The sequence below is a fragment of the Schistocerca cancellata genome, chromosome 2 (assembly GCF_023864275.1).
Source record: "Schistocerca cancellata isolate TAMUIC-IGC-003103 chromosome 2, iqSchCanc2.1, whole genome shotgun sequence".
In the NCBI taxonomy this organism is placed as follows: domain Eukaryota; kingdom Metazoa; phylum Arthropoda; class Insecta; order Orthoptera; family Acrididae; genus Schistocerca; species Schistocerca cancellata.
The window spans coordinates 143,262,406-143,276,477 of NC_064627.1; positions in this window are offsets into that span (position 1 = coordinate 143,262,406).

Below are 14,072 nucleotides of genomic sequence, written 5' to 3' on the forward strand. Positions count from 1 at the left end.
AAGTATTCCAGAAGCTACATACTTTTCTTTATAGCATTCATTACGTATCCTGTTTCAGACCTCACGCCAGCCTGCGTGAGTTTAAGCGCGTGCCATTCGGCCTCCTCTCATTGTGTCTAGGCTGTCTTGTCTAGACACAACATAAAGCACAGTCGTCCAGCACTGTATGATAATCAACAGGGCTCCCGCAGACGAAATGGATGGAAAGACATCACCGATATAGGTTCATTTACTATAATAAACATCGCAGTCTATATTGCGACAAACATGTGAAAATCTGCTGAGCAGAGCCGATGAGAGGACGTTCTGTGTATCCATTTTGCTACAGCCGTATTGTCCACCCTGTCTGTACTCTACAGCAGATCCATTTGAACCCTTGCATTGCTATATTGTGCAGCTGTTTACGAAATGAATTTATTACTCATTATGATTGGATATCACAGTTAGCCATGTCAAACCTACACTATGTGATCAAAAACATACGTTTTTTTTTCATATTAGGTGCATTGTGCTGCCACCTACTGCTAGGTACTCCATATCAGTGACATCAGTAGTCATTAGACGTCGTGAGAGAGCAGAGTGGGGCGTTCCGCGGAACTCGCGGACTTTGAGCATGGTCGGGTGATTGGGTATCACTTGTGTCATACGTCTGTATGCGGGGTTTCCACGCTACTAAACATCCCTAGGCCCATGTTTCCGATGTTATAGTGAAGTGGAAACGTAAAGGGACACGTACAGCACAAAAGCGTATAGGCCGACCTCGTCTGTTGACTGACAGTTGAAGAGGGTCGTAATGTGTAATAGGCAGACATCTATCCAGACCATCACACAGGAACTGCAAACTGCATCAGGATACACTGCAAGTACTATGACGGTTAGGTGGGAGGTGAGAAAACTTGGATTTCATGGTTGAGCGGCTGCTATCAATTCTGTAGAATTGTTATAGTGTTTCGATTCCATACAAAGAAGATACTGGGAAGAGAGAAATGATCGTAGAACAAAAACAGAAATGCATAGCAGTGGTGTTTGACATGTGGAATTACGCGCCATGCTGCACTAAACCAGTGGGCAGAACACAGTCTCTTCAACACAAGCAAAATCTGCTAAGCAAGTGTATACACAGGGATTGCAGTACCTCACAAACCCCTGTGACTAACTTAGAATCACTGTAGTTACGAAACTGAAGACTCGATTATGCCCAAGATGTGGCAGAGAAATGGAGTACTTCACAAACGTCTTCGTTCATCTAGAGGAGGCTACTGAAATATATTCTTCATCGATGGGCATGATTCATCATGCACGCTCTGGAGGCTCTATGTTGACTGTTGTATGGAGATATGTGCTGTTAATGACTGCATGTAGATAGTGCTCTAACTCACACACAGAACACGCAACTGTGTACAACTCGAATGCAAGTTGTAGCACACAACAGATGCACCTCGAAAGCGCAACAGAAAAAGTGGTTAAATGCGTAATAAATGACCTGCAGCAACATTTCACTCTCTCTAGAATACATCATCAGTATACCTTTAAATCACACCTCGTTACAACCTGTCTCAACCGATTACTCCATCTACTTTCTGCCATCCTTTAACGCAGATCCATGTCAATTTAGAGACAGATGGTTCTCTTTTCCAGGAAAGCATCAAAGACAGCAGTCAACTTGCATGTATCCCTGTTGCCTCAATAGACATTCTCCAGAATGTTGTTAAACTATACAGCAACTGTTCTGTAAGATTTTTTTTAGCTGGGGCTGTATGGTTTTGATTGGTGGAGAGTACAGACAAGCACGTCGTAATACTGTTTGTTATGGTTTAACACACCTAAAAGGTCCTGCACAGGTTCAAACACGCGATCCATTCTGTAGTTGTATATTGAAGTTCCCCAGCTGGTAATACAACGCTCTTTAGCTAAGGACACTTTACAAAAATCTACAAGGTGGCTGTCGATAACTTTGGGGTTAGACCTGGGCTTGTGATCCGACCTATATAAATTTATTATTACTCTACATTTGGTAGTCTTCCACGTTAAACAGTCTAATCCAGCTGTCTTATCGCTGTCGGCGAAAAATCACTCTTTCTCTAGTTCCTGGTGCTTCCATGTCAACTTTTTCCCTATTGCTCTTGCTGTCACATACTCGTTCCCATGTAAAGGAGCTTTCCTGCACAAAGCAGACATGCAACTACTCCCTCATTCCCCCTCAATTTCCCCGCATTTTGGCGTATTTTCCCTCAACCGATACGTTATTTCCGTCAATTTTCGGAAGTTTATCGATTTTTTGTCACTTCTGCTCATGCGATCGCGACATCACTTCTCGCCACGTGTTCTAAAATTTATCGTAGTTGTACTGCAGTTCTCAACACCTAGTGCAAATGCACTATTTTTCTGTATGTGTGCGCCTGTGCTGATCACTTGTTCCACGATCGTAAGTCGCTCCTCACACTGTCTTGTAAGCAGCAGTCGACCAGTCGGAACAGACCAAAGGCCTAATCCTTACCTGGTGTTTACTTTTACTAACTGGGGCCAAGGCCTACCTTAACAAGAAATACAATACTACTCCAGCACATTACACGTGACAATTTACTGTACGCTCGCACCTGTGAAAAGAATTGTTCCACATGTTGTCCTTATACGAGGTGCATTCAAGTTCTAAGGCCTCCAATTTTTTTTCTAATTAACTACTCACCCGAAATCGATGAGACTGGCGTTACTTCTCGACGTAATCGCCCTGCAGACGTACACATTTTTCACAACGCTGACGCCATGATTCCATGGCAGCGGCGAAGGCTTCTTTAGGAGTCTGTTTTGACCACTGGAAAATCGCTGAGGCAATAGCAGCACGGCTGGTGAATGTGCGGCCACGGAGAGTGTCTTTCATTGTTGGAAAAAGCCAAAAGTCACTAGGAGCCAGGTCAGGTGAGTAGGGAGCATGAGGAATCACTTCAAAGTTGTTATCACGAAGAAACTGTTGCGTAACGTTAGCTCGATGTGCGGGTGCGTTGTCTTGGTGAAACAGCATACGCGCAGCCCTTCCCGGACGTTTTTGTTGCAGTGCAGGAAGGAATTTGTTCTTCAAAACATTTTCGTAGGGTGCACCTGTTACCGTAGTGCCCTTTGGAACGCAATGGGTAAGGATTACGCCCTCGCTGTCCCAGAACATGGACACCATCATTTTTTCAGCTCTGGCGGTTACCCGAAATTTTTTTGGTGGCGGTGAATCTGTGTGCTTCCATTGAGCTGACTGGCGCTTTGTTTCTGGATTGAAAAATGGCATCCACGTCTCATCCATTGTCACAATCGACGAAAAGAAAGTCCCATTCGTGCTGTCGTTGCGCGTCACCATTGCTCGGCAACATGCCACACGGGCAGCCATGTGGTCGTCCGTCAGCATTCGTGGCACCCACCTGGATGACACTTTTCGCATTTTCAGGTCGTCATGCAGGATTGTGTGCACAGAACCCACAGAAATGCCAACTCTGGAGGCCATCTGTTCAACAGTCATTCGGCGATCCCCCAAAACAATTCTCTCCACTTTCTCGACCATGTAGTCAGACCGGCTTGTGCGAGCCCGAGGTTGTTTTGGTTTGTTGTCACACGATGTTCTGCCTTCATTAAACTGTTGCACCCATGAACGCACTTTCGACACATCCATAACTCCATCACCACATGTCTCCTTCAACTGTCCATGAATTTCAATTGGTTTCACACCACGCAAATTCAGAAAACGAATGATTGCATGCTGTTCAAGTAATGAAAACGTCACCATTTTAAGTATTTAAAACAGCTCTCATTCTCGCCGCTGGCGATAAAATTCCATCTGCCGTACGGTGCTGCCATCTCTGGGACGTATTGACAATGAATGCGGCCTCATTTTAAAACAATGCGCATGTTTCTATCTCTTTCCAGTCCGGAGAAAAAAAAAATCGGAGGCCTTAGAACTTGAATGCACCTTGTATTTGAAGGCAATATTGCACTCGTCTGCGCAGTATGGGTTAGGAATTCTTTCAAACATCCTCAGATCATCTCTTAATTCTTGACGATATTGTATAATTCGCTGCTCTAGCTCTGCTACCGTCTTCGTGAGAGTGCTGTACACTTCACGCGTGAGGTGATGCCAGACAGAAAAGTCCGGAGGATGGTTATCAGGTGACCTTGAAGGCCAAGGCACAGACTATACTCGATCATACTGGTATGCTGGACGTCATCGTACAGCATTAGCAAATTGTGTGGGTGTGCTCCATCATGCACACTGTACAGAGGGTTGACAAAATATGGAAACACTTAAAAAAAGCATGTTACATTGCTCAGTATGGTGTAGGAAAGCCGTTGGCATTCAAAACAGTTTCCAATAGTCTCAGAATGGGCTAATGCTGGTCATCTACGGTTTTCAAGGAAATATTTTACCATTATTTCTGCAATATAGTGGCACGTACAGGTAACGACGACGGAGGTGGATAGCGATCACAAGGGCTCAATAATACTGAGATCTGGTGAGTGTGGTGGCCAGGACACATGCGACAGTTCATCCTGGTGCTCACAAAACCAGTCCTGGACGATGAGACCTGTCTGGACAGGAGCCCAGTTGTCTTGGAGCACACCACGATCACTATGGAGCAAATACTGCACCATGGCATGAGCTCGATCTGCCAAAATGGTCACATAACCAACAATGGCCAACGATGGATAAACTTTTTTGCTGAAAATACCTTATTCTTTTTTTAGGGTGGGAAATCCAAATATGATACTTAAAAAACTATATCACCCACCATTTCTTCACATTTTACAGTTAAATTTATTAAATTAAGCGTTTTTTTGAAGAATGTAACAGCTTTTATATAAAACTTCCTGGCAGATTAAAACTGTGTGCCGAACCGAGACTCGAACTTGGGACCTTTGCCTTTCGCGGGCAAGTGCTCCGCCAACTGAGCTACCCAAGCACGACTCACGCCCCGTCCTCACAGCTTTACTTCTGCCAGTACCTCGTCTCCTACCTTCCTAGCTTTACAGAAGCTCTCCTGCGAACCCTGCAGTTCCAGTCTCGGTCCGGCACACAGTTTTAATCTGCCAGGAAGTTTCATATCAGCGCACACTCCGCTGCAGAGTGAAAATCTCATTCTGGAAACGTCCCATAGGCTGTGGCTAAACCATGTCTCCGCAATATCCTTTCTTTCAGGAGTGCTAGTTCTGCAGGGTTCGTAGGAGAGCTTCTGTAAAGTTTGGAAGGTAGGAGACGAGGTACTGGCAGAAGTAAAGCTGTGAGGACGGGGCGTGAGTAGTGCTTGGATAGCTCAGTTGGCAGTGCACTTGCCCGCAAAAGGCAAAGGTCCCGAGCTCGAGTCTCGGTCTGGCACACAGTTTTAATCTGCCAGGAAGTTTCATATCAGCGCACACTCCGCTGCAAAGTGAAAATCTCATTCCAGCTTTTATATAGTTAAAATAATTTAAAAAGGAGATGAAATGTATGTACATGACATTGATAGCACTGCTGAAAAACATTTGCTGGCAAAAAAAGGTCGATTCTATTTTTGTGTTAACAGATGGTGTTTTGTTTACTGTCAACCTGTACATGTGCTCAGTACAATGTCTAGTCGTGGTTGTAAAAACTCTGCTGACAGTTTTTGTTATATTTGTAGTGATTTTGTGATTAAAATACACCAAAGAAACATTACAGACTTTGTGAAAAAGGTTTATCTATCATACTTTGGATCTAAACTTGGTGATCAAGACAAATCTTGAGTGCCGCATAAGGTATGTTATATGTGTGTTGGAGATCTGAGAAAATGGTCCAGAAAGGAGAAAAAAGCCTTTAGATTTGCTGTTCCTATGATATGGAGGGAACCAAGAAATCATTCCGATGATTGCTACTTTTGCAGTGTTGATATTACTGGTCATAATTCGAAAAACAAGAAGGTAATAAGCTACCCTAACCTTCCGTCTGCTATCCGACCAGTAGGGCATGGTGTAGATTTGCCGGTTCCTGGACCACCAGATGATTTAAATTCTATTCCAACAGAAGTGTTTTCTCATGTACAGTCTAATTTAGATGAACCAGATGATGATGAATTCCATTGTAATACAGAAAGTCTAGAGCCCAAATTGTTTACTCAGACCGAGCTTAACGATCTGGTTAGGTATCTGGGCTTAACGAAAGAAAAAGCTGAACTACTTGGCTCTAGATTAAAAGAAAAAACTCTTATTGGCAGTTGGAACCAGCGTATACATGCTTAGGAAGAGAGAGCAGCAATTTTCCAAGTTTTTTCAACAAGAAGGTGATTTAGTGTACTGCTCAGACATTCCCAGTCCGATGAATGAGTTTTGAATACAAAAAGGAAGACTGGAGGCTGTTTATTGATTCATGCAAAACTAGTTTAAAGGCTGTTTCATTACACAATGGTAACATGTATGCATCTATGCTTGTTGGACATTCTGTACATATGAAAGAAAGCTATGAAAGCCTAGAACCACGACAGGAGCGGCACCTGTACGAAGAGAATACAAGCGCCGCTCGAGTTAACCTCGGCCGCGGTAGAAGAGCCTTAGTAGAAGATGAGTCGCCGCACTAACTCTTTAGTCGTGACTTACGTTTTGCTTGCATGGAATTTATATCTTTCGAAGGACATTGATTATTTGCATTGCGACACGTCATTTTAACTCCGCTAAGTATTGTCAATTCAATTCAATGTAATAAACTCCATTAATAAGATTTGCTTGTATGTTATTTAGCTACCTGAGAAAACAGCTTCCTAGGCACCTAATATTAGATGAGTGGGCGGGATCCCGCATCACATTTATGTAATGAATGCAAACAAATCTCACTGTGCAAGGGAAGAAGCTCCTTTTTTCAACGATACTGCTAAAGTTGCAGTTACAAAGGATCGCGTTCTAATTTAGGCTCTTACTGCGCTTTCTCCGACAGCCAATGAGCGTTCAGTAGTGTTTTCAGCGTTCTGCTCTGAATGTCGTAGCCAACGCGAGCATTAAACGTCGTCTTATTGAGTAAATAAAAATAAATGGCGAGTGACGAGGGCCTCCCGTCGGGTAGACCGCTCGCCTGGTGCAAGTCTTTCGATTTGACGCCATTTCACCGACTTGCGCGTCGATGGGGATGAAATGATGATGATTAGGACAACACAACACCCAGTCCCTGAGCGGAGAAAACCTCCGACCCAGCCGGGAATCAAACCCGGGCTCTTAGGCTTGACAGTCCGTCGCGCTGACCACTCAGCTACCGGGGGCGGACTTATTGAGTTATTTAGCGAATTTTTATCCAGTTTGTTGCGAGTTATGTCTAGTGGTGGCGGTAAGCGATGTATTCTGCACAAGTAAGTGAGAGACGTATTTTGGAGGATACACGCTTACATCAAGCAGAAAGCACGTGTGTGCGCGTACCGCAACTGTCGCTTGGAAGCGGCAACAACGCAATCCTCGTCCGTTTCTCGACTTGTGCGAACCGCCATCGTTCGTGGATTGGAGTATAGTAATCCATAGGATACTTCTGTAGCTATTTTAACTCGCAACATCTGCATCTAAATCTAGGTGACTACTGTGCAATTCACACTTAAGTACTTGGCAGATGGTTCACAGAAACACTCAGAAAGCAAGCTGAAGCAAAAGACGGCCTCTGCAGACATTCGTTTCCCCTAGCCGAATGTACTTCACTTTTGAGTCGCTCCTTGCATTATTCTACACTACCATTTAAAAGTGTTTGTAGAATATCATAGGTACCTATATCTACCCTGTACTCTGCTAATCACCCTCAAGTGTATAACAGAGGGTGGAGGACTGAGAATTTTTGGACAGATCGAATTCAGTATATTATCCTAGATGGACGGTCAATCGTAAATGAAGACGCACCACAAGCCAAATGTCTCCTTTCCTTCAGAAGGCACTTGCCACATAGGTAATAGCATCTCTGACCTCATTTTTGTTCTATTACAGCGTTTAATAAATATTCAAGGAATATTTCCCAATAAGCTTTGATTAACTAATGACAGAACTTTCTTCCAATCTTACTGAAGCATTGCGAGCAGTCGTTGATAGTGTTAACGGTGTATTTATGTAGCATCGGACTGATGCAAAGATGTCTGATAGGCTCGAGGCAAAATCTTGAAGTAGCTAATTCTAGCAAACCAATGTGATTTTCTTCAAACCCAAATTGCTTCATAAAAAGGAGCATAATCGTGCTGAAATCGTTGTCACAGTGTGGGTACAGTCTCATTGTCTAAAGAGTCAACGTGTCAAGTGTCTTGAATTTTCTGTGAAGTATAACAAAATGTTAGAACCCCAATCAGCCAAGAGCCACACATGACTTCCACAATTCATTGTAGCCACAATACGCACAATCAAATACCGCGTGCAATATTTAAGAAGAAGAGGGTAATTGTCGTCTCTTATTGTTGTGTTTCCAAGCGGCAGCTACTACTGAATTTGAAATGACCCAATGTTTCTATTTTACCTTTTTTCAATAGACCCACTCAGTGATTCCCTTATTGGTTCTGGTGTTTGGTCAGGGTGAGAGCAGGATTCTGGGCAGAATTTAAGAAAAACAGGTAAGTCTCTATTTACAAGGTCACACGTCACTCCGCTGTCAACGTTTTCCATAATAACACCATCCCAGTAGCTGTAAGTGCATGCCAAAATCTCTGTATTGTTATTTACCATCGGATGATAGGTACCAAGCCAATATTCATCAATCGCAGATTTGCTCGGTTGTTAAAAGTGTATGCTGTATACATCAGTTCCTCACGGTCATGATGGCCTGATCAGTTTTTGAATGTTAGGCTCCATAAGGTATGAATGTATGAAAAGCCACAACTGCACGGGGTATGGTCAAAACCCGCCTTATGCAAACGAAGATTGTCCTCTACAGACCCTGGAATAACTTTAATCTTAGATGGAAATGGAAAATGCATTTCACACCATGTTTCCGTAAAATACGACTAATCCTGCTGGAAATACTACCAGCATAAGGCAAAAAAGTTGTACACCTCAGTGGTACATCATTATTTTCGTTACTCATCCCATCCATGGTTTGTCGCTAGCGCAACTGCTCGTCTGATCTTTCTCTCACTTTATCCATTCTGACGAACGGCAGATTTCAAGGTGGGCTGAATCAGGAGACAAACTTCCAGGATCTGAGATGGCGGAGGCACTATGAACCATGTAGCTGAACGGTGATATTATCAGCTTGAAGATACAAATTAGTATATACTGGCTTTCTATAAATGACATGTCCCAAAATACCATCAAGCTTCCTCTTGACTGGCACATCTAGGAAGAAAAGATGGCCACCCTTTTCCACCTCCATAGTGATGCAAACATTCAGATGGATTGAACTGAGATGCACAGCAGTTGTCAATTAATGTTTCACCATTGATAACATCCGTCGTTGGTTATCTTTGGTTTTGTTGTGGTACTAGTTGTCTTCCTGCATAAGCAGTCTTTTGGTTCAAGGTTTGCCTAGCACAAGCCACCAGGTGGTTAATTTGTCACGCAGGACGATCTGACATTTCATTTGCGTCTTGAAAATGACGGGGTATTCACCCGTAGAAGTAATGGCGGTTGCCAAGGACGTTACGTAACTGCATTCCCATATGTTATTTGAATACTCAATAGAATGATTTTCAAAGTGTTGGTTAAGAAATGAGCTTCGTCCAGCTTTACATAAAATCTTTGTAAGTTCGGTGAGAAACAAAACTGTGCACATTTCCTTACCCTGCAATATATCCTTCCGATGTTTTTTTTTTTTTTTTTTTTTTTTTTTTTTTTTTTTTTTTTTTTAGATGGACTTGTAGTCCGGGGTGATGTTACAATACAGCATCACCGGTCTATTGCGGTCTAACTGTGTTGGTGAGCCAGTAAATTTCCACAGAGCAGTGACTGCGTCACTGCAATTCACTTTGGAGGTGTGGCGGTGGGACTTGTAGTCCCGTACCACCCTCTGACGGTGATAGTACTACATGAGTCAGGCAGAAAATTTTGCCCACCATGGGCAGGTGAAGGTGCCCCTTCCGATGTTTTGTATGCCAAGACTGAGAGACACGTTCATGCCACGTACCTGCGGGAGAGCCAGCCAGCGCCGACCGTATGGATCTGTGATGGTGGGTATCGGAAGGGATCTGGGGCGGCCATCTTGCCACCAGCAGTGCAGCATCGAACAGTCCCTGCAAAAATTACATACAGTGCAACACACTCTTGCGCTCTATTCCTACGAGAGGCATTCAAATTCTAAGGTCTATGATTTTCTCTCTCAGGACCGGAAGCAGATGGAAACATGAAATATGGTTTAAAACAGGTGGGCGATCTTTGTGTATGCATTATGCAGATGGCAGCACTGTACGGCACACAACACTCTAGGCAAGAGTGACGTTTTAGCTTACCTGGGTCACATTGAAGAAGATGATTATCTTTGGGCCGCACATACTATACAATACAAACCGGTTATAATGACGTCGAAAGGACCAATGGTCCTTACGCTACAGCCGATGGTCGCACAAACCGAGTTTTTTCTTTGTTTTTTGATAAAAATTTCGTATCTGTAAATTTTTAGCTGCTATGGAGTTAAAACTTCAAAATAGCAGAAATAAATGCACCTACAGTATTTACAATATAGGATTTGTGGAGAGGGATTGAAGAGGAATTTTTCGTAAATTTATGCAGTACATACTACAATAGCATGTCAGCAAAATCTAAAAACATTTAGTAAGTGTAAAAAAAGTAGCACACAAAACAAACTGTTCAGTAATGTCAAACACAGTCTTGTATAATTAATGAGATTAAATGTTGAGCATGTTTGAAAGGTATAGTAAGTGTCGTATGCGATAATAGTCACGAATGACACAACTTCGTTCCGGTTATTGCATTAAAAGAAATTAATCAACAGTACCAAAATGAAAAGATAGTGCTGTATACACAAATTACACAAGGGCCACTTTTTCCTATATTTCTCTTTGAAATGTTGCACAAATGTTATGTACTGTACCTAAGACATTGAAAATATCCTACAAACATAACCGCGAAACATCAGTAACGAATGAACTTATAACTCATATTGGAAATTAATTTTCTAGTTTTCTACAATCGTAGCAAGGAAAATGTTGTTTAGGTTTTTAAACTGCTGCTTTAACTTTAAAAGGGAATGCCATAACGCATACTACAGTATACGGCCAATGTAATCTGTTATCTTTGTTGCTTTTTGCATTTAAGATGTGTGTACACATTTTGCATTTGACGAAGGGTTCGTTTTAACGCCTCGTTATTGTCATTTGTTAGAGACTGAATTTTCTCTCTGTTCTCCCAAACAGCTGAAATCGTTGAGTGTGCGAAGGATCGCTGTGTTCACATTTCTAATCGCATTATGTGTGACTTTTCTTCAAAATTACTTTCATCTTTTTTGCGACATTCTTATAGCTACAATTGCATTTACCGTTGAACATACTCAATACATACATGTAGTGTTACAAATAATATAATGGAACTGTTGCAAATAAATATATAAGAAATAAAGAACACAGAAACACAAAGTCACATACTGGTTTGAGACCGACAATCTGCACAAAACAAGGGTTCGAAAAAAGTGTTATATTGCTGTTGATAATCCCCAAATGTGTAACAAAGAAAAATGAACATTGGACTTTGTAGCCGATATGTAATAAGAAATACTTCTTTTTATATAATTAATCGCAATAATCGATGCCTAACTAAGCGATTTTTTAAATATACCGTTTACATATGATTTAGATAGGATCGTTAGATGTCGCCGTAATACCCAATATGACATTAAAAGCGATGTCATTATGAATGGTATCGAATATACTTAACATTAACAATAACAGAGACAGATGGACCAGTTAAAAGAGTAGCATTGTGTTGCGCGAGTTTCATATTGAAATTACTCAGTTTATAATAACTTAACATTAACATAATTTTACGGATTTCATTTTATCTATTTATTTATTTTTACCAATCGTGCGATACATGCTAACTTCTTTGGCTGCTTTGATACTTGCTTTGGACTGCATGCAGTCATCCTTCTCTGGAGGCTGTAGCGAGAATAGGGAGTGATTTTAAAACTAGACACGGGAATGTTTTCATTACAAGAACAGCGAGTAATGAGTGTTCTCCATTTGCATGGCGTGAGACCCACTGAAATTCATCGCCGTTTAGATGAAGCGTGTGATGATGGTGTCATGAATATTACGTAAATTGATGAGGAACGGGGGAGAAAGGAAGTGATAATGATGTCAGCTGCAGTGGGACTTTGTGCAGAATCAGTGGCGATGAGTGAAAATGTGTGCTGGACCAGGAGTTAAACCTGGGATAGCACTGGCTTAACCACTGCGCCAACCGGATACAGCGTTTATCGCAAATCCGCGCTCTGTCTCAGCACACTCCCCAGCCGACCCATATTCCAACCTGGCGCCACCTATCTGCCGTCTCCATGATAGCTAATTCCACTAGTTAACAAATTTAAACTTTTTTTTGCATCTGGTTTGTAAGTAGGTGGAATTACCTAATTTTGGGGCCCTGAATACACTGTTAAAATCAGTTTTTCTCTATGACGTCACATTTCCTAGATAAACAGCAGAATAAAAAATGGTAATAGCGAAAATTGATACAATTAAGTCAAACAAAAATACACATTCAGAACGTTTGAAATCAATACTACGTATTTTGTATGTATATATGGTCATGATGCCAATAAAAGGTCCAAATTAGTTCAGAAGATATTTTCATTTTAATCGTTTTAGGTTTTTGAAAAATGCGGCGACGGAGCTCTTCTTTTGTTTGCCGTTTCATTACTCTCCCTAACAAGACCCCAGCAGTAGTCACCCATCATCGAAGGGTTCCAATGGCCACGGTAACGGTGGTCCATGGTAAGAATGTCTTGGTGAAAGCGTTCACCATGCTCATCGCTTACAGCTCCCAAATTTTCCGGGAAGAAATGAAGGTGAAAATGCAAAAAGCGAATTTTAAGCGCCATTCTACATCCTATGTTCTTAGAATTGTCCAACAGATCATGCGCGATGGTAACATAGTTTTTGTCTTTTCTGTTACCCAAAAAGTCCTTCACAATTGCTTTAAAAGAAAACGAAGCAGCTAATTGGATATCTGTGAGTTTGGTATCAAAGGTTGGATCTTCCAGAAATTTTCTTATTTTTGGTCCAACAAATTTACCCTCTTTCAGCTTTGCCTCACTTAATTTGGGAAACTTTTCTTTTAAGTGACTGAAGGCCTCACCTTCCTTATCCAGAGCTTTTGCAGTGTTCTAGATAAGGCCCAACTTGATGTGAAGGGGAGGCAAAATGCTTTTATCGGGCTCAACGAATGGGTTATTGTTCAAATTTACATTTCCAGGAACATACGACTCCCTTATAGGCCATTCCTTGACTGTATAGTGCTTCTTGGTGTCACGGCTGTCCCAAAGACATAAAAAGTAGCAGTATTTCGTGAACCCAGCCTGTAAACCTGTAAGGAGTGCAACAACTTTTAAATCACAGCGAAGCCGCCCTTCGTTATTCTTATATTTGATTGCCTCTAGCAGCAAAGCCATGATTTCATAACTTTATTTCGTATCTACTGCGTAAGGCAAAGCTACCGATGGAAATGCATTGCTATTATGCAGTCGTACTGCTTTCAAGCTGGTTTTACTTGAGTCAATAAATAGTCGCCACTTCTGTGGATTATGTTGTACATCTAGCTGCATCATGAGACCATTGACATCTCTACATGCACACATTGAACTTTGCATATCGAAATATTGAGCGAAGGAAGCAACTTTAGATCTGAAACAGGAAATTTTTGTCCCTGGAGCTAGAAGGTTCCGGTGTTGCAGTCTCGACCCCAAGAGTTCAGCTTGCTGTTTCGAAAGTTTCAGGTCGCGAACCAAATCGTTAAATTCATTCTGATTAAAGAGCTAAGGCGAAGTGTCATGATACAAAGGGCAGTACTCTTCTGCATGTTCAGTGCTTCCTGATTCACTTGATATGGTGTCTGGTTCCGTGGCTTTCAAGTTACAGACAGGAACATGCACCCCTCATCATGGGGCACAGGCAAATGCACTGAAGATACAT